Here is a 22,171-nt window from a genome sequence, read left to right as displayed (position 1 = left end):
GAATGGAAGCACGACTGGTTTATTTCAAGAGTAGCATGCAGCCATCAGTGCTTATAATGTTCGCTATAGCTCTGCGCCATCAGGTTTTATGTCTGCGGTACCCCTCCGAACGGCGCAGTGTATGCACGCATAGCGCGCTTATTTTAACAGGATCACACTACTGCCAACTTAATATGCTCTCTCGTGCTTAGCACTTGCAGGCTAGACCTGTTGTGCTTGTCCGAACGGAGTGCTGAATGGAAGCACGACTAGTTTATTTCAAGAGTAGCATGCAGCCATCAGTGCTTATAATGTTCGCTATAGCTCTGCGCCATCAGGTTTTATGTCTGCGGTACCCCTCCGAACGGCGCAGTGTATGGACGGATAGCGCGCTTATTTTAACAGGATCACACTACTGCCAACTTAATATGCTCTCTCGTGCTTAGAACTTGCAGGCTAGACCTGTTGTGCTTGTCCCAACGGAGTGCTGAATGGAAGCACGACTAGTTTATTTCAAGAGTAGCATGCAGCCATCAGTGCTTATAATGTTCGCTATAGCTCTGCGCCATCAGGTTTTATGTCTGCGGTACCCCTCCGAACGGCGCACTGTATGGACGCATAGCGCGCTTATTTTAACAGGATCACACTACTGCCAACTTAATATGCTCTCTCATGCTTAGCAAGTGCAGGCTAGACCTGTTGTACTTGTCCCAACAGAGTGCTGAATGGAAGCACGACTAATTTATTTTGAAGAGTAGCATGCAGCCACCAGTGCTTATAATGTTCGCTATAGCTCTGCGCCATCAAGTTTTATGTCTGCGGTACCCCTCCGAACGGCGCAGTGTATGAACGCATACCGCGCTTATTTTAACAGGATCACACTACTGCCAACTTAATATGCTCTCTCGTGCTTAGCACTTGCAGGCTAGACCTGTTGTGCTAGTCCCAACGGAGTGCTGAATGGAAGCACGACTAGTTTATTTCAAGAGTAGCATGCAGCCATCAGTGCTTATAATGTTCGCTATAGCTCTGCGCCATCAGGTTTTATGTCTGCGGTACCCCTCCGAACGGCGCAGTGTATGGACGCATAGCGCGCTTATTTTAACAGGATCACACTACTGCCAACTTAATATGCTCTCTCGTGCTTAGCACTTGCAGGCTAGACCTGTTGTGCTTGTCCCAACGGAGTGCTGAATGGAAGCACGACTGGTTTATTTCAAGAGTAGCATGCAGCCATCAGTGCTTATGATGTTCGCTATAGCTCTGCGCCATCAGGTTTTATGTCTGCGGTACCCCTCCGAACGGCGCAGTGTATGGACGGATAGCGCGCTTATTTTAACAGGATCACACTACTGCCAACTTAATATGCTCTCTCATGCTTAGCACTTGCAGGCTATACCTGTTGTACTTGTCCCAACGGAGTGCTGAATGGAACCACGACTAGTTTATTTCAAGAGTAGCATGCAGCCATCAGTGCTTATAATGTTCGCTATAGCTCTGCGCCATCACGTTTTATGTCTGCGGTACCCCTCCGAACGGCGCAGTGTATGGACGCATACCGCGCTTATTTTAACAGGATCACACTACTGCCAACTTAATATGCTCTCTCATGCTTAGCAAGTGCAGGCTAGACCTGTTGTACTTGTCCCAACAGAGTGCTGAATGGAAGCACGACTAATTTATTTCAAGAGTAGCATGCAGCCACCAGTGCTTATAATGTTCGCTATAGCTCTGCGCCATCAGGTTTTATGTCTGCGGTATCCCCTCCGAACGGCGCAGTGTATGAACGCATACCGCGCTTATTTTAACAGGATCACACTACTGCCAACTTAATATGCTCTCTCGTGCTTAGCACTTGCAGGCTAGACCTGTTGTGCTTGTTACAACGGAGTGCTGAATGGAAGCACGACTGGTTTATTTCAAGAGTAGCATGCAGCCATCAGTGCTTATAATGTTCGCTATAGCTCTGCGCCATCAGGTTTTATGTCTGCGGTACCCCTCCGAACGGCGCAGTGTATGCACGCATAGCGCGCTTATTTTAACAGGATCACACTACTGCCAACTTAATATGCTCTCTCGTGCTTAGCACTTGCAGGCTAGACCTGTTGTGCTTGTCCGAACGGAGTGCTGAATGGAAGCACGACTAGTTTATTTCAAGAGTAGCATGCAGCCATCAGTGCTTATAATGTTCGCTATAGCTCTGCGCCATCAGGTTTTATGTCTCCGGTACCCCTCCGAACGGCGCAGTGTATGGACGGATAGCGCGCTTATTTTAACAGGATCACACTACTGCCAACTTAATATGCTCTCTCGTGCTTAGAACTTGCAGGCTAGACCTGTTGTGCTTGTCCCAACGGAGTGCTGAATGGAAGCACGACTAGTTTATTTCAAGAGTAGCATGCAGCCATCAGTGCTTATAATGTTCGCTATAGCTCTGCGCCATCAGGTTTTATGTCTGCGGTACCCCTCCGAACGGCGCAGTGTATGGACGCATAGCGCGCTTATTTTAACAGGATCACACTACTGCCAACTTAATATGCTCTCTCATGCTTAGCAAGTGCAGGCTAGACCTGTTGTACTTGTCCCAACAGAGTGCTGAATGGAAGCACGACTAATTTATTTTGAAGAGTAGCATGCAGCCACCAGTGCTTATAATGTTCGCTATAGCTCTGCGCCATCAAGTTTTATGTCTGCGGTACCCCTCCGAACGGCGCAGTGTATGAACGCATACCGCGCTTATTTTAACAGGATCACACTACTGCCAACTTAATATGCTCTCTCGTGCTTAGCACTTGCAGGCTAGACCTGTTGTGCTTGTCCCAACGGAGTGCTGAATGGAAGCACGACTGGTTTATTTCAAGAGTAGCATGCAGCCATCAGTGCTTATGATGTTCGCTATAGCTCTGCGCCATCAGGTTTTATGTCTGCGGTACCCCTCCGAACGGCGCAGTGTATGGACGGATAGCGCGCTTATTTTAACAGGATCACACTACTGCCAACTTAATATGCTCTCTCATGCTTAGCACTTGCAGGCTATACCTGTTGTACTTGTCCCAACGGAGTGCTGAATGGAACCACGACTAGTTTATTTCAAGAGTAGCATGCAGCCATCAGTGCTTATAATGTTCGCTATAGCTCTGCGCCATCAGGTTTTATGTCTGCGGTACCCCTCCGAACGGCGCAGTGTATGGACGCATACCGCGCTTATTTTAACAGGATCACACTACTGCCAACTTAATATGCTCTCTCATGCTTAGCAAGTGCAGGCTAGACCTGTTGTACTTGTCCCAACAGAGTGCTGAATGGAAGCACGACTAATTTATTTCAAGAGTAGCATGCAGCCACCAGTGCTTATAATGTTCGCTATAGCTCTGCGCCATCAGGTTTTATGTCTGCGGTATCCCCTCCGAACGGCGCAGTGTTTGAACGCATACCGCGCTTATTTTAACAGGATCACACTACTGCCAACTTAATATGCTCTCTCGTGCTTAGCACTTGCAGGCTAGACCTGTTGTGCTTGTCCCAACGGAGTGCTGAATGGAAGTAGACTAGTTTATTTCAAGAGTAGCATGCAGCCATCAGTGCTTATAATGTTCATCAGTGCTTATATGTATTTTATACTGTTATTGTTTTTTTTTCTTTCCCTGAACGCCTTAGCTAACAATGTATGTGTAGTAGTCATGTTTGTACTTTGCCTGTTTAATTAACTCCTGTTTGTTAAATTTCATTTTTTTTAACCACTCCCCTCTGTAATGCCGTAATGGCCCTGAGGGTATATTAAATAAATAAATAAATAAATAATATGCTCTCTCATGCTTAGCACTTGCAGGCTAGACCTGTTGTACTTGTCCCAACGGAGTGCTGAATGGAAGCACGACTAGTTTATTTGAAGAGTAGCATGCAGCCATCAGTGCTTATAATGTTCGCTATAGCTCTGCGCCATCAGGTTTTATGTCTGCGGTACCCCTCCGAACGGCGCAGTGTATGGACGCATAGCGCGCTTATTTTAACAGGATCACACTACTGCCAACTTAATATGCTCTCTCGTGCTTAGCACTTGCAGGCTAGACCTGTTGTGCTTGTCCCAGTGGAGTGCTGAATGGAAGCACGACTAGTTTATTTCAAGAGTAGCATGCAGCCATCAGTGCTTATAATGTTCGCTATAGCTCTGCGCCATCAAGTTTTATGTCTGCGGTACCCCTCCGAACGGCGCAGTGTATGGACGCATAGCGCGCTTATTTTAACAGGATCACACTACTGCCAACTTAATATGCTCTCTCGTGCTTAGCACTTGCAGGCTAGACCTGTTGTGCTTGTCCCAACGGAGTGCTGAATGGAAGCACGACTAGTTTATTTCAAGAGTAGCATGCAGCCATCAGTGCTTATAATGTTCGCTATAGCTCTGCGCCATCAGGTTTTATGTCTGCGGTACCCCTCCGAACGGCGCAGTGTATGGACGCATAGCGCGCTTATTTTAACAGGATCACACTACTGCCAACTTAATATGCTCTCTCGTGCTTAGCACTTGCAGGCTAGACCTGTTGTGCTTGTGCCAACGGAGTGCTGAATGGAAGCACGACTAGTTTATTTCAAGAGTAGCATGCAGCCATCAGTGCTTATAATGTTCGCTATAGCTCTGCGCCATCAGGTTTTATGTCTGCGGTACCCCTCCGAACGGCGCAGTGTATGGACGCATAGCGTGCTTATTTTAACAGGATCACACTACTGCCGACTTAATATGCTCTCTCATGCTTAGCACTTGCAGGCTAGACCTGTTGTATTTGTCCCAACGGAGTGCTGAATGGAAGCACGACTAGTTTATTTCAAGAGTAGCATGCAGCCATCAGTGCTTATAATGTTCGCTATAGCTCTGCGCCATCAGGTTTTATGTCTGCGGTACCCCTCCGAACGGCGCAGTGTATGAACGCATAGCGCGCTTATTTTAACAGGATCACACTACTGCCAACTTAATATGCTCTCTCGTGCTTAGCACTTGCAGGCTAGACCTGTTGTGCTTGTCCCAACGGAGTGCTGAATGGAAGCACGACCAGTTTATTTCAAGAGTAGCATGCAGCCATCAGTGCTTATAATGTTCATCAGTGCTTACATGTATTTTATACTGTTATTGTTTTTTTCTTTCCCTGAACGCCTTAGCTAACAATGTATGTGTAGTAGTCATGTTTGTACTTTGCCTGTTTAATTAACTCCTGTTTGTTAAATTTCATTTTTTTGTAACCACTCCCCTCTGTAATGCCGTAATGGCCCTGAGGGTATATTAAATGAATAAATAAATAAATAAATAATATGCTCTCTCATGCTTAGCACTTGCAGGCTAGTCCTGTTGTACTTGTCCCAACGGAGTGCTGAATGGAAGCACGACTAGTTTATTTCAAGAGTAGCATGCAGCCATCAGTGCTTATAATGTTCGCTATAGCTCTGTGCCATCAGGTTTTATGTCTGCGGTACCCCTCCGAACGGCGCAGTGTATGGACGCATAGCGCGCTTAATTTAGCAGGATCACACTACTGCCAACTTAATATGCTCTCTCGTGCTTAGCACTTGCAGGCTAGACCTGTTGTGCTTGTCCCAACGGAGTGCTGAATGGAAGCACGACTAGTTTATTTCAAGAGTAGCATGCAGCCATCAGTGCTTATAATGTTCGCTATAGCTCTGCGCCATCAGGTTTTATGTCTGCGGTACCCCTCCGAACGGCGCAGTGTATGGACGGATAGCGCGCTTATTTTAACAGGATCGCACTACTGCCAACTTAATATGCTCTCTCATGCTTAGCACTTGCAGGCTATACCTGTTGTACTTGTCCCAACGGAGTGCTGAATGGAAGCACGACTAGTTTATTTCAAGAGTAGCATGCAGCCATCAGTGCTTATAATGTTCGCTATAGCTCTGCGCCATCAGGATTTATGTCTGCGGTACCCCTCCGAACGGCGCTGTGTATGGACGCATAGCGCGCTTATTTTAACAGGATCACACTACTGCCAACTTAATATGCTCTCTCATGCTTAGCACTTGCAGGCTATACCTGTTGTACTTGTCCCAACGGAGTGCTGAATGGAAGCACGACTAGTTTATTTCAAGAGTAGCATGCAGCCATCAGTGCTTATAATGTTCGCTATAGCTCTGCGCCATCAGGTTTTATGTCTGCGGTACCCCTCCGAACGGCGCAGTGTATGGACGCATAGCGCGCTTATTTTAACAGGATCACACTACTGCCAACTTAATATGCTCTCTCGTGCTTAGCACTTGCAGGCTAGACCTGTTGTGCTTGTTACAACGGAGTGCTGAATGGAAGCACGACTGGTTTATTTCAAGAGTAGCATGCAGCCATCAGTGCTTATAATGTTCGCTATAGCTCTGCGCCATCAGGTTTTATGTCTGCGGTACCCCTCCGAACGGCGCAGTGTATGCACGCATAGCGCGCTTATTTTAACAGGATCACACTACTGCCAACTTAATATGCTCTCTCGTGCTTAGCACTTGCAGGCTAGACCTGTTGTGCTTGTCCGAACGGAGTGCTGAATGGAAGCACGACTAGTTTATTTCAAGAGTAGCATGCAGCCATCAGTGCTTATAATGTTCGCTATAGCTCTGCGCCATCAGGTTTTATGTCTGCGGTACCCCTCCGAACGGCGCAGTGTATGGACGGATAGCGCGCTTATTTTAACAGGATCACACTACTGCCAACTTAATATGCTCTCTCGTGCTTAGAACTTGCAGGCTAGACCTGTTGTGCTTGTCCCAACGGAGTGCTGAATGGAAGCACGACTAGTTTATTTCAAGAGTAGCATGCAGCCATCAGTGCTTATAATGTTCGCTATAGCTCTGCGCCATCAGGTTTTATGTCTGCGGTACCCCTCCGAACGGCGCACTGTATGGACGCATAGCGCGCTTATTTTAACAGGATCACACTACTGCCAACTTAATATGCTCTCTCATGCTTAGCAAGTGCAGGCTAGACCTGTTGTACTTGTCCCAACAGAGTGCTGAATGGAAGCACGACTAATTTATTTTGAAGAGTAGCATGCAGCCACCAGTGCTTATAATGTTCGCTATAGCTCTGCGCCATCAAGTTTTATGTCTGCGGTACCCCTCCGAACGGCGCAGTGTATGAACGCATACCGCGCTTATTTTAACAGGATCACACTACTGCCAACTTAATATGCTCTCTCGTGCTTAGCACTTGCAGGCTAGACCTGTTGTGCTAGTCCCAACGGAGTGCTGAATGGAAGCACGACTAGTTTATTTCAAGAGTAGCATGCAGCCATCAGTGCTTATAATGTTCGCTATAGCTCTGCGCCATCAGGTTTTATGTCTGCGGTACCCCTCCGAACGGCGCAGTGTATGGACGCATAGCGCGCTTATTTTAACAGGATCACACTACTGCCAACTTAATATGCTCTCTCGTGCTTAGCACTTGCAGGCTAGACCTGTTGTGCTTGTCCCAACGGAGTGCTGAATGGAAGCACGACTGGTTTATTTCAAGAGTAGCATGCAGCCATCAGTGCTTATGATGTTCGCTATAGCTCTGCGCCATCAGGTTTTATGTCTGCGGTACCCCTCCGAACGGCGCAGTGTATGGACGGATAGCGCGCTTATTTTAACAGGATCACACTACTGCCAACTTAATATGCTCTCTCATGCTTAGCACTTGCAGGCTATACCTGTTGTACTTGTCCCAACGGAGTGCTGAATGGAACCACTAGTTTATTTCAAGAGTAGCATGCAGCCATCAGTGCTTATAATGTTCGCTATAGCTCTGCGCCATCACGTTTTATGTCTGCGGTACCCCTCCGAACGGCGCAGTGTATGGACGCATACCGCGCTTATTTTAACAGGATCACACTACTGCCAACTTAATATGCTCTCTCATGCTTAGCAAGTGCAGGCTAGACCTGTTGTACTTGTCCCAACAGAGTGCTGAATGGAAGCACGACTAATTTATTTCAAGAGTAGCATGCAGCCACCAGTGCTTATAATGTTCGCTATAGCTCTGCGCCATCAGGTTTTATGTCTGCGGTATCCCCTCCGAACGGCGCAGTGTATGAACGCATACCGCGCTTATTTTAACAGGATCACACTACTGCCAACTTAATATGCTCTCTCGTGCTTAGCACTTGCAGGCTAGACCTGTTGTGCTTGTTACAACGGAGTGCTGAATGGAAGCACGACTGGTTTATTTCAAGAGTAGCATGCAGCCATCAGTGCTTATAATGTTCGCTATAGCTCTGCGCCATCAGGTTTTATGTCTGCGGTACCCCTCCGAACGGCGCAGTGTATGCACGCATAGCGCGCTTATTTTAACAGGATCACACTACTGCCAACTTAATATGCTCTCTCGTGCTTAGCACTTGCAGGCTAGACCTGTTGTGCTTGTCCGAACGGAGTGCTGAATGGAAGCACGACTAGTTTATTTCAAGAGTAGCATGCAGCCATCAGTGCTTATAATGTTCGCTATAGCTCTGCGCCATCAGGTTTTATGTCTCCGGTACCCCTCCGAACGGCGCAGTGTATGGACGGATAGCGCGCTTATTTTAACAGGATCACACTACTGCCAACTTAATATGCTCTCTCGTGCTTAGAACTTGCAGGCTAGACCTGTTGTGCTTGTCCCAACGGAGTGCTGAATGGAAGCACGACTAGTTTATTTCAAGAGTAGCATGCAGCCATCAGTGCTTATAATGTTCGCTATAGCTCTGCGCCATCAGGTTTTATGTCTGCGGTACCCCTCCGAACGGCGCAGTGTATGGACGCATAGCGCGCTTATTTTAACAGGATCACACTACTGCCAACTTAATATGCTCTCTCATGCTTAGCAAGTGCAGGCTAGACCTGTTGTACTTGTCCCAACAGAGTGCTGAATGGAAGCACGACTAATTTATTTTGAAGAGTAGCATGCAGCCACCAGTGCTTATAATGTTCGCTATAGCTCTGCGCCATCAAGTTTTATGTCTGCGGTACCCCTCCGAACGGCGCAGTGTATGAACGCATACCGCGCTTATTTTAACAGGATCACACTACTGCCAACTTAATATGCTCTCTCGTGCTTAGCACTTGCAGGCTAGACCTGTTGTGCTAGTCCCAACGGAGTGCTGAATGGAAGCACGACTAGTTTATTTCAAGAGTAGCATGCAGCCATCAGTGCTTATAATGTTCGCTATAGCTCTGCGCCATCAGGTTTTATGTCTGCGGTACCCCTCCGAACGGCGCAGTGTATGGACGCATAGCGCGCTTATTTTAACAGGATCACACTACTGCCAACTTAATATGCTCTCTCGTGCTTAGCACTTGCAGGCTAGACCTGTTGTGCTTGTCCCAACGGAGTGCTGAATGGAAGCACGACTGGTTTATTTCAAGAGTAGCATGCAGCCATCAGTGCTTATGATGTTCGCTATAGCTCTGCGCCATCAGGTTTTATGTCTGCGGTACCCCTCCGAACGGCGCAGTGTATGGACGGATAGCGCGCTTATTTTAACAGGATCACACTACTGCCAACTTAATATGCTCTCTCATGCTTAGCACTTGCAGGCTATACCTGTTGTACTTGTCCCAACGGAGTGCTGAATGGAACCACGACTAGTTTATTTCAAGAGTAGCATGCAGCCATCAGTGCTTATAATGTTCGCTATAGCTCTGCGCCATCAGGTTTTATGTCTGCGGTACCCCTCCGAACGGCGCAGTGTATGGACGCATACCGCGCTTATTTTAACAGGATCACACTACTGCCAACTTAATATGCTCTCTCATGCTTAGCAAGTGCAGGCTAGACCTGTTGTACTTGTCCCAACAGAGTGCTGAATGGAAGCACGACTAATTTATTTCAAGAGTAGCATGCAGCCACCAGTGCTTATAATGTTCGCTATAGCTCTGCGCCATCAGGTTTTATGTCTGCGGTATCCCCTCCGAACGGCGCAGTGTTTGAACGCATACCGCGCTTATTTTAACAGGATCACACTACTGCCAACTTAATATGCTCTCTCGTGCTTAGCACTTGCAGGCTAGACCTGTTGTGCTTGTCCCAACGGAGTGCTGAATGGAAGTAGACTAGTTTATTTCAAGAGTAGCATGCAGCCATCAGTGCTTATAATGTTCATCAGTGCTTATATGTATTTTATACTGTTATTGTTTTTTTTTCTTTCCCTGAACGCCTTAGCTAACAATGTATGTGTAGTAGTCATGTTTGTACTTTGCCTGTTTAATTAACTCCTGTTTGTTAAATTTCATTTTTTTTAACCACTCCCCTCTGTAATGCCGTAATGGCCCTGAGGGTATATTAAATAAATAAATAAATAAATAAATAATATGCTCTCTCATGCTTAGCACTTGCAGGCTAGACCTGTTGTACTTGTCCCAACGGAGTGCTGAATGGAAGCACGACTAGTTTATTTGAAGAGTAGCATGCAGCCATCAGTGCTTATAATGTTCGCTATAGCTCTGCGCCATCAGGTTTTATGTCTGCGGTACCCCTCCGAACGGCGCAGTGTATGGACGCATAGCGCGCTTATTTTAACAGGATCACACTACTGCCAACTTAATATGCTCTCTCGTGCTTAGCACTTGCAGGCTAGACCTGTTGTGCTTGTCCCAGTGGAGTGCTGAATGGAAGCACGACTAGTTTATTTCAAGAGTAGCATGCAGCCATCAGTGCTTATAATGTTCGCTATAGCTCTGCGCCATCAAGTTTTATGTCTGCGGTACCCCTCCGAACGGCGCAGTGTATGGACGCATAGCGCGCTTATTTTAACAGGATCACACTACTGCCAACTTAATATGCTCTCTCGTGCTTAGCACTTGCAGGCTAGACCTGTTGTGCTTGTCCCAACGGAGTGCTGAATGGAAGCACGACTAGTTTATTTCAAGAGTAGCATGCAGCCATCAGTGCTTATAATGTTCGCTATAGCTCTGCGCCATCAGGTTTTATGTCTGCGGTACCCCTCCGAACGGCGCAGTGTATGGACGCATAGCGCGCTTATTTTAACAGGATCACACTACTGCCAACTTAATATGCTCTCTCGTGCTTAGCACTTGCAGGCTAGACCTGTTGTGCTTGTGCCAACGGAGTGCTGAATGGAAGCACGACTAGTTTATTTCAAGAGTAGCATGCAGCCATCAGTGCTTATAATGTTCGCTATAGCTCTGCGCCATCAGGTTTTATGTCTGCGGTACCCCTCCGAACGGCGCAGTGTATGGACGCATAGCGTGCTTATTTTAACAGGATCACACTACTGCCGACTTAATATGCTCTCTCATGCTTAGCACTTGCAGGCTAGACCTGTTGTATTTGTCCCAACGGAGTGCTGAATGGAAGCACGACTAGTTTATTTCAAGAGTAGCATGCAGCCATCAGTGCTTATAATGTTCGCTATAGCTCTGCGCCATCAGGTTTTATGTCTGCGGTACCCCTCCGAACGGCGCAGTGTATGAACGCATAGCGCGCTTATTTTAACAGGATCACACTACTGCCAACTTAATATGCTCTCTCGTGCTTAGCACTTGCAGGCTAGACCTGTTGTGCTTGTCCCAACGGAGTGCTGAATGGAAGCACGACCAGTTTATTTCAAGAGTAGCATGCAGCCATCAGTGCTTATAATGTTCATCAGTGCTTACATGTATTTTATACTGTTATTGTTTTTTTCTTTCCCTGAACGCCTTAGCTAACAATGTATGTGTAGTAGTCATGTTTGTACTTTGCCTGTTTAATTAACTCCTGTTTGTTAAATTTCATTTTTTTGTAACCACTCCCCTCTGTAATGCCGTAATGGCCCTGAGGGTATATTAAATGAATAAATAAATAAATAAATAATATGCTCTCTCATGCTTAGCACTTGCAGGCTAGTCCTGTTGTACTTGTCCCAACGGAGTGCTGAATGGAAGCACGACTAGTTTATTTCAACAGTAGCATGCAGCCATCAGTGCTTATAATGTTCGCTATAGCTCTGTGCCATCAGGTTTTATGTCTGCGGTACCCCTCCGAACGGCGCAGTGTATGGACGCATAGCGCGCTTAATTTAGCAGGATCACACTACTGCCAACTTAATATGCTCTCTCGTGCTTAGCACTTGCAGGCTAGACCTGTTGTGCTTGTCCCAACGGAGTGCTGAATGGAAGCACGACTAGTTTATTTCAAGAGTAGCATGCAGCCATCAGTGCTTATAATGTTCGCTATAGCTCTGCGCCATCAGGTTTTATGTCTGCGGTACCCCTCCGAACGGCGCAGTGTATGGACGGATAGCGCGCTTATTTTAACAGGATCGCACTACTGCCAACTTAATATGCTCTCTCATGCTTAGCACTTGCAGGCTATACCTGTTGTACTTGTCCCAACGGAGTGCTGAATGGAAGCACGACTAGTTTATTTCAAGAGTAGCATGCAGCCATCAGTGCTTATAATGTTCGCTATAGCTCTGCGCCATCAGGATTTATGTCTGCGGTACCCCTCCGAACGGCGCTGTGTATGGGCGCATAGCGCGCTTATTTTAACAGGATCACACTACTGCCAACTTAATATGCTCTCTCATGCTTAGCACTTGCAGGCTATACCTGTTGTACTTGTCCCAACGGAGTGCTGAATGGAAGCACGACTAGTTTATTTCAAGAGTAGCATGCAGCCATCAGTGCTTATAATGTTCGCTATAGCTCTGCGCCATCAGGTTTTATGTCTGCGGTACCCCTCCGAACGGCGCAGTGTATGGACGCATAGCGCGCTTATTTTAACAGGATCACACAACTGCCAACTTAATATGCTCTCTCGTGCTTAGAACTTGCAGGCTAGACCTGTTGTGCTTGTCCCAACGGAGTGCTGAATGGAAGCACGACTAGTATATTTCAAGAGTAGCATGCAGCCATCAGTGCTTATAATGTTCGCTATAGCTCTGCGCCATCAGGTTTTATGTCTGCGGTACCCCTCCGAACGGCGCAGTGTATGGACGCATAGCGCGCTTATTTTAACAGGATCACACTACTGCCAACTTAATATGCTCTCTCATGCTTAGCAAGTGCAGGCTAGACCTGTTGTACTTGTCCCAACAGAGTGCTGAATGGAAGCACGACTAATTTATTTTGAAGAGTAGCATGCAGCCACCAGTGCTTATAATGTTCGCTATAGCTCTGCGCCATCAGGTTTTATGTCTGCGGTACCCCTCCGAACGGCGCAGTGTATGAACGCATACCGCGCTTATTTTAACAGGATCACACTACTGCCAACTTAATATGCTCTCTCGTGCTTAGCACTTGCAGGCTAGACCTGTTGTGCTTGTCCCAACGGAGTGCTGAATGGAAGCACGACTAGTTTATTTCAAGAGTAGCATGCAGCCATCAGTGCTTATAATGTTCGCTATAGCTCTGCGCCATCAGGTTTTATGTCTGCGGTACCCCTCCGAACGGCGCAGTGTATGGACGAATAGCGCGCTTATTTTAACAGGATCACACTACTGCCAACTTAATATGCTCTCTCGTGCTTAGCACTTGCAGGCTAGACCTGTTGTGCTTGTCCCAACGGAGTGCTGAATGGAAGCACGACTGGTTTATTTCAAGAGTAGCATGCAGCCATCAGTGCTTATAATGTTCGCTATAGCTCTGCGCCATCAGATTTTATGTCTGCGGTACCCCTCCGAACGGCGCAGTGTATGGACGGATAGCGCGCTTATTTTAACAGGATCACACTACTGCCAACTTAATATGCTCTCTCATGCTTAGCACTTGCAGGCTATACCTGTTGTACTTGTCCCAACGGAGTGCTGAATGGAAGCACGACTAGTTTATTTCAAGAGTAGCATGCAGCCATCAGTGCTTATAATGTTCGCTATAGCTCTGCGCCATCAGGTTTTATGTCTGCGGTACCCCTCCGAACGGCGCAGTGTATGGACGCATAGCGCGCTAATTTTAACAGGATCACACTACTGCCAACTTAATATGCTCTCTCGTGCTTAGAACTTGCAGGCTAGACCTGTTGTGCTTGTCCCAACGGAGTGCTGAATGGAAGCACGACTAGTTTATTTCAAGAGTAGCATGCAGCCATCAGTGCTTATAATGTTCGCTATAGCTCTGCGCCATCAGGTTTTATGTCTGCGGTACCCCTCCGAACGGCGCAGTGTATGCTCGCATAGCGCGCTTATTTTAACAGGATCACACTACTGCCAACTTAATATGCTCTCTCGTGCTTAGCACTTGCAGGCTAGACCTGTTGTGCTTGTCCGAACGGAGTGCTGAATGGAAGCACGACTAGTTTATTTCAAGAGTAGCATGCAGCCATCAGTGCTTATAATGTTCGCTATAGCTCTGCGCCATCAGGTTTTATGTCTGCGGTACCCCTCCGAACGGCGCAGTGTATGGACGGATAGCGCGCTTATTTTAACAGGATCACACTACTGCCAACTTAATATGCTCTCTCATGCTTAGCACTTGCAGGCTATACCTGTTGTACTTGTCCCAACGGAGTGCTGAATGAAAGCACGACTAGTTTATTTCAAGAGTAGCATGGAGCCATCAGTGCTTATAATGTTCGCTATAGCTCTGCGCCATCAGGATTTATGTCTGCGGTACCCCTCCGAACGGCGCAGTGTATGGACGCATAGCGCGCTTATTTTAACAGGATCACACTACTGCCAACTTAATATGCTCTCTCATGCTTAGCACTTGCAGGCTATACCTGTTGTACTTGTCCCAACGGAGTGCTGAATGGAAGCACGACTAGTTTATTTCAAGAGTAGCATGCAGCTACAGTGCTTATAATGTTCGCTATAGCTCTGCGCCATCAGGTTTTATGTCTGCGGTACCCCTCCGAACGGCGCAGTGTATGGACGCATAGCGCGCTTATTTTAACAGGATCACACAACTACCAACTTAATATGCTCTCTCGTGCTTAGAACTTGCAGGCTAGACCTGTTGTGCTTGTCCCAACGGAGTGCTGAATGGAAGCACGACTAGTTTATTTCAAGAGTAGCATGCAGCCATCAGTGCTTATAATGTTCGCTATAGCTCTGCGCCATCAGGTTTTATGTCTGCGGTACCCCTCCGAACGGCGCAGTGTATGGACGCATAGCGCGCTTATTTTAACAGGATCACACTACTGCCAACTTAATATGCTCTCTCATGCTTGGCAAGTGCAGGCTAGACCTGTTGTACTTGTCCCAACAGAGTGCTGAATGGAAGCACGACTAATTTATTTTGAAGAGTAGCATGCAGCCACCAGTGCTTATAATGTTCGCTATAGCTCTGCGCCATCAGGTTTTATGTCTGCGGTACCCCTCCGAACGGCGCAGTGTATGAACGCATACCGCGCTTTTTTTAACAGGATCACACTACTGCCAACTTAATATGCTCTCTCGTGCTTAGCACTTGCAGGCTAGACCTGTTGTGCTTGTCCCAACGGAGTGCTGAATGGAAGCACGACTAGTTTATTTCAAGAGTAGCATGCAGCCATCAGTGCTTATAATGTTCGCTATAGCTCTGCGCCATCAGGTTTTATGTCTGCGGTACCCCTCCGAACGGCGCAGTGTATGGACGCATAGCGCGCTTATTTTAACAGGAACACACTACTGCCAACTTAATATGCTCTCTCGTGCTTAGCACTTGCAGGCTAGACCTGTTGTGCTTGTCCCAACGGAGTGCTGAATGGAAGCACGACTGGTTTATTTCAAGAGTAGCATGCAGCCATCAGTGCTTATAATGTTCGCTATAGCTCTGCGCCATCAGATTTTATGTCTGCGGTACCCCTCCGAACGGCGCAGTGTATGGACGGATAGCGCGCTTATTTTAACAGGATCACACTACTGCCAACTTAATATGCTCTCTCATGCTTAGCACTTGCAGGCTATACCTGTTGTACTTGTCCCAACGGAGTGCTGAATGGAAGCACGACTAGTTTATTTCAAGAGTAGCATGCAGCCATCAGTGCTTATAATGTTCGCTATAGCTCTGCGCCATCAGGTTTTATGTCTGCGGTACCCCTCCGAACGGCGCAGTGTATGGACGCATAGCGCGCTAATTTTAACAGGATCACACTACTGCCAACTTAATATGCTCTCTCGTGCTTAGAACTTGCAGGCTAGACCTGTTGTGCTTGTCCCAACGGAGTGCTGAATGGAAGCACGACTAGTTTATTTCAAGAGTAGCATGCAGCCATCAGTGCTTATAATGTTCGCTATAGCTCTGCGCCATCAGGTTTTATGTCTGCGGTACCCCTCCGAACGGCGCAGTGTATGCACGCATAGCGCGCTTATTTTAACAGGATCACACTACTGCCAACTTAATATGCTCTCTCGTGCTTAGCACTTGCAGGCTAGACCTGTTGTGCTTGTCCGAACGGAGTGCTGAATGGAAGCACGACTAGTTTATTTCAAGAGTAGCATGCAGCCATCAGTGCTTATAATGTTCGCTATAGCTCTGCGCCATCAGGTTTTATGTCTGCGGTACCCCTCCGAACGGCGCAGTGTATGGACGATAGCGCGCTTATTTTAACAGGATCACACTACTGCCAACTTAATATGCTCTCTCATGCTTAGCACTTGCAGGCTATACCTGTTGTACTTGTCCCAACGGAGTGCTGAATGGAAGCACGACTAGTTTATTTCAAGAGTAGCATGCAGCCATCAGTGCTTATAATGTTCGCTATAGCTCTGCGCCATCAGGATTTATGTCTGCGGTACCCCTCCGAACGGCGCAGTGTATGGACGCATAGCGCGCTTATTTTAACAGGATCACACTACTGCCAACTTAATATGCTCTCTCATGCTTAGCACTTGCAGGCTATACCTGTTGTACTTGTCCCAACGGAGTGCTGAATGGAAGCACGACTAGTTTATTTCAAGAGTAGCATGCAGCCATCAGTGCTTATAATGTTCGCTATAGCTCTGCGCCATCAGGTTTTATGTCTGCGGTACCCCTCCGAACGGCGCAGTGTATGGACGCATAGCGCGCTTATTTTAACAGGATCACACAACTGCCAACTTAATATGCTCTCTCGGGCTTAGAACTTGCAGGCTAGACCTGTTGTGCTTGTCCCAACGGAGTGCTGAATGGAAGCACGACTAGTTTATTTCAAGAGTAGCATGCAGCCATCAGTGCTTATAATGTTCGCTATAGCTCTGCGCCATCAGGTTTTATGTCTGCGGTACCCCTCCGAACGGCGCAGTGTATGGACGCATAGCGCGCTTATTTTAACAGGATCACACTACTGCCAACTTAATATGCTCTCTCATGCTTAGCAAGTGCAGGCTAGACCTGTTGTACTTGTCCCAACAGAGTGCTGAATGGAAGCACGACTAATTTATTTTGAAGAGTAGCATGCAGCCACCAGTGCTTATAATGTTCGCTATAGCTCTGCGCCATCAGGTTTTATGTCTGCGGTACCCCTCCGAACGGCGCAGTGTATGAACGCATACCGCGCTTATTTTAACAGGATCACACTACTGCCAACTTAATATGCTCTCTCGTGCTTAGCACTTGCAGGCTAGACCTGTTGTGCTTGTCCCAACGGAGTGCTGAATGGAAGCACGACTAGTTTATTTCAAGAGTAGCATGCAGCCATCAGTGCTTATAATGTTCGCTATAGCTCTGCGCCATCAGGTTTTATGTCTGCGGTACCCCTCCGAACGGCGCAGTGTATGGACGCATAGCGCGCTTATTTTAACAGGATCACACTACTGCCAACTTAATATGCTCTCTCGTGCTTAGCACTTGCAGGCTAGACCTGTTGTGCTTGTCCCAACGGAGTGCTGAATGGAAGCACGACTGGTTTATTTCAAGAGTAGCATGCAGCCATCAGTGCTTATAATGTTCGCTATAGCTCTGCGCCATCAGATTTTATGTCTGCGGTACCCCTCCGAACGGCGCAGTGTATGGACGCATAGCGCGCTTATTTTAACAGGATCACACTACTGCCAACTTAATATGCTCTCTCATGCTTAGCACTTGCAGGCTATACCTGTTGTACTTGTCCCAACGGAGTGCTGAATGGAAGCACGACTAGTTTATTTCAAGAGTAGCATGCAGCCATCAGTGCTTATAATGTTCGCTATAGCTCTGCGCCATCAGGTTTTATGTCTGCGGTACCCCTCCGAACGGCGCAGTGTATGGACGCATAGCGCGCTTATTTTAACAGGATCACACAACTGCCAACTTAATATGCTCTCTCGTGCTTAGAACTTGCAGGCTAGACCTGTTGTGCTTGTCCCAACGGAGTGCTGAATGGAAGCACGACTAGTTTATTTCAAGAGTAGCATGCAGCCATCAGTGCTTATAATGTTCGCTATAGCTCTGCGCCATCAGATTTTATGTCTGCGGTACCCCTCCGAACGGCGCAGTGTATGGACGGATAGCGCGCTTATTTTAACAGGATCACACTACTGCCAACTTAATATGCTCTCTCATGCTTAGCACTTGCAGGCTATACCTGTTGTACTTGTCCCAACGGAGTGCTGAATGGAAGCACGACTAGTTTATTTCAAGAGTAGCATGCAGCCATCAGTGCTTATAATGTTCGCTATAGCTCTGCGCCATCAGGTTTTATGTCTGCCGTACCCCTCCGAACGGCGCAGTGTATGGACGCATAGCGCGCTTATTTTAACAGGATCACACTACTGCCAACTTAATATGCTCTCTCGTGCTTAGCACTTGCAGGCTAGACCTGTTGTGCTTGTCCCAACGGAGTGCTTAATGGAAGCACGACTAGTTTATTTCAAGAGTAGCATGCAGCCATCAGTGCTTATAATGTTCGCTATAGCTCTGCGCCATCAGGTTTTATGTCTGCGGTACCCCTCCGAACGGCGCAGTGTATGGACGCATAGCGCGCTTATTTTACCAGGATCACACTACTGCCAACTTAATATGCTCTCTCGTGCTTAGCACTTGCAGGCTAGACCTGTTGTGCTTGTCCCAACGGAGTGCTGAATGGAAGCACGACTAGTTCATTTCAAGAGTAGCATGCAGCCATCAGTGCTTATAATGTTCGCTATAGCTCTGCGCCATCAGGTTTTATGTCTGCGGTACCCCTCCGAACGGCGCAGTGTATGCACGCATAGCGCGCTTATTTTAACAGGATCACACTACTGCCAACTTAATATGCTCTCTCGTGCTTAGCACTTGCAGGCTAGACCTGTTGTGCTTGTCCGAACGGAGTGCTGAATGGAAGCACGACTAGTTTATTTCAAGAGTAGCATGCAGCCATCAGTGCTTATAATGTTCGCTATAGCTCTGCGCCATCAGGATTTATGTCTGCGGTACCCCTCCGAACGGCGCAGTGTATGGACGCATAGCGCGCTTATTTTAACAGGATCACACTACTGCCAACTTAATATGCTCTCTCATGCTTAGCACTTGCAGGCTATACCTGTTGTACTTGTCCCAACGGAGTGCTGAATGGAAGCACGACTAGTTTATTTCAAGAGTAGCATGCAGCCATCAGTTCTTATAATGTTCGCTATAGCTCTGCGCCATCAGGTTTTATGTCTGCGGTACCCCTCCGAACGGCGCAGTGTATGGACGCATAGCGCGCTTATTTTAACAGGATCACACAACTGCCAACTTAATATGCTCTCTCGTGCTTAGAACTTGCAGGCTAGACCTGTTGTGCTTGTCCCAACGGAGTGCTGAATGGAAGCACGACTAGTTTATTTCAAGAGTAGCATGCAGCCATCAGTGCTTATAGTGTTCGCTATAGCTCTGCGCCATCAGGTTTTATGTCTGCGGTACCCCTCCGAACGGCGCAGTGTATATACGCATAGCGCGCTTATTTTAACAGGATCACACTACTGCCAACTTAATATGCTCTCTCATGCTTAGCAAGTGCAGGCTAGACCTGTTGTACTTGTCCCAACAGAGTGCTCAACGGAAGCACGACTAATTTATTTTGAAGAGTAGCATGCAGCCACCAGTGCTTATAATGTTCGCTATAGCTCTGCGCCATCAGGTTTTATGTCTGCGGTACCCCTCCGAACGGCGCAGTGTATGAACGCATACCGCGCTTATTTTAACAGGATCACACTACTGCCAACTTAATATGCTCTCTCGTGCTTAGCACTTGCAGGCTAGACCTGTTGTGCTTGTCCCAACGGAGTGCTGAATGGAAGCACGACTAGTTTATTTCAAGAGTAGCATGCAGCCATCAGTGCTTATAATGTTCGCTATAGCTCTGCGCCATCAGGTTTTATGTCTGCGGTACCCCTCCGAACGGCGCAGTGTATGGACGAATAGCGCGCTTATTTTAACAGGATCACACTACTGCCAACTTAATATGCTCTCTCGTGCTTAGCACTTGCAGGCTAGACCTGTTGTGCTTGTCCCAACGGAGTGCTGAATGGAAGCACGACTGGTTTATTTCAAGAGTAGCATGCAGCCATCAGTGCTTATAATGTTCGCTATAGCTCTGCGCCATCAGATTTTATGTCTGCGGTACCCCTCCGAACGGCGCAGTGTATGGACGGATAGCGCGCTTATTTTAACAGGATCACACTACTGCCAACTTAATATGCTCTCTCATGCTTAGCACTTGCAGGCTATACCTGTTGTACTTGTCCCAACGGAGTGCTGAATGGAAGCACGACTAGTTTATTTCAAGAGTAGCATGCAGCCATCAGTGCTTATAATGTTCGCTATAGCTCTGCGCCATCAGGTTTTATGTCTGCGGTACCCCTCCGAACGGCGCAGTGTATGGACGCATAGCGCGCTAATTTTAACAGGATCACACTACTGCCAACTTAATATGCTCTCTCGTGCTTAGAACTTGCAGGCTAGACCTGTTGTGCTTGTCCCAACGGAGTGCTGAATGGAAGCACGACTAGTTTATTTCAAGAGTAGCATGCAGCCATCAGTGCTTATAATGTTCGCTATAGCTCTGCGCCATCAGGTTTTATGTCTGCGGTACCCCTCCGAACGGCGCAGTGTATGCTCGCATAGCGCGCTTATTTTAACAGGATCACACTACTGCCAACTTAATATGCTCTCTCGTGCTTAGCACTTGCAGGCTAGACCTGTTGTGCTTGTCCGAACGGAGTGCTGAATGGAAGCACGACTAGTTTATTTCAAGAGTAGCATGCAGCCATCAGTGCTTATAATGTTCGCTATAGCTCTGCGCCATCAGGTTTTATGTCTGCGGTACCCCTCCGAACGGCGCAGTGTATGGACGGATAGCGCGCTTATTTTAACAGGATCACACTACTGCCAACTTAATATGCTCTCTCATGCTTAGCACTTGCAGGCTATACCTGTTGTACTTGTCCCAACGGAGTGCTGAATGGAAGCACGACTAGTTTATTTCAAGAGTAGCATGGAGCCATCAGTGCTTATAATGTTCGCTATAGCTCTGCGCCATCAGGATTTATGTCTGCGGTACCCCTCCGAACGGCGCAGTGTATGGACGCATAGCGCGCTTATTTTAACAGGATCACACTACTGCCAACTTAATATGCTCTCTCATGCTTAGCACTTGCAGGCTATACCTGTTGTACTTGTCCCAACGGAGTGCTGAATGGAAGCACGACTAGTTTATTTCAAGAGTAGCATGCAGCTACAGTGCTTATAATGTTCGCTATAGCTCTGCGCCATCAGGTTTTATGTCTGCGGTACCCCTCCGAACGGCGCAGTGTATGGACGCATAGCGCGCTTATTTTAACAGGATCACACAACTACCAACTTAATATGCTCTCTCGTGCTTAGAACTTGCAGGCTAGACCTGTTGTGCTTGTCCCAACGGAGTGCTGAATGGAAGCACGACTAGTTTATTTCAAGAGTAGCATGCAGCCATCAGTGCTTATAATGTTCGCTATAGCTCTGCGCCATCAGGTTTTATGTCTGCGGTACCCCTCCGAACGGCGCAGTGTATGGACGCATAGCGCGCTTATTTTAACAGGATCACACTACTGCCAACTTAATATGCTCTCTCATGCTTGGCAAGTGCAGGCTAGACCTGTTGTACTTGTCCCAACAGAGTGCTGAATGGAAGCACGACTAATTTATTTTGAAGAGTAGCATGCAGCCACCAGTGCTTATAATGTTCGCTATAGCTCTGCGCCATCAGGTTTTATGTCTGCGGTACCCCTCCGAACGGCGCAGTGTATGAACGCATACCGCGCTTTTTTTAACAGGATCACACTACTGCCAACTTAATATGCTCTCTCGTGCTTAGCACTTGCAGGCTAGACCTGTTGTGCTTGTCCCAACGGAGTGCTGAATGGAAGCACGA

Source organism: Amblyomma mixtum, chromosome 10 (assembly GCF_055824585.1).
Source record: "Amblyomma mixtum isolate Tamu chromosome 10, ASM5582458v1, whole genome shotgun sequence".
NCBI classification, from domain to species: Eukaryota; Metazoa; Arthropoda; class Arachnida; order Ixodida; family Ixodidae; genus Amblyomma; species Amblyomma mixtum.
Note: the sequence above shows the minus strand (reverse complement) of the source record.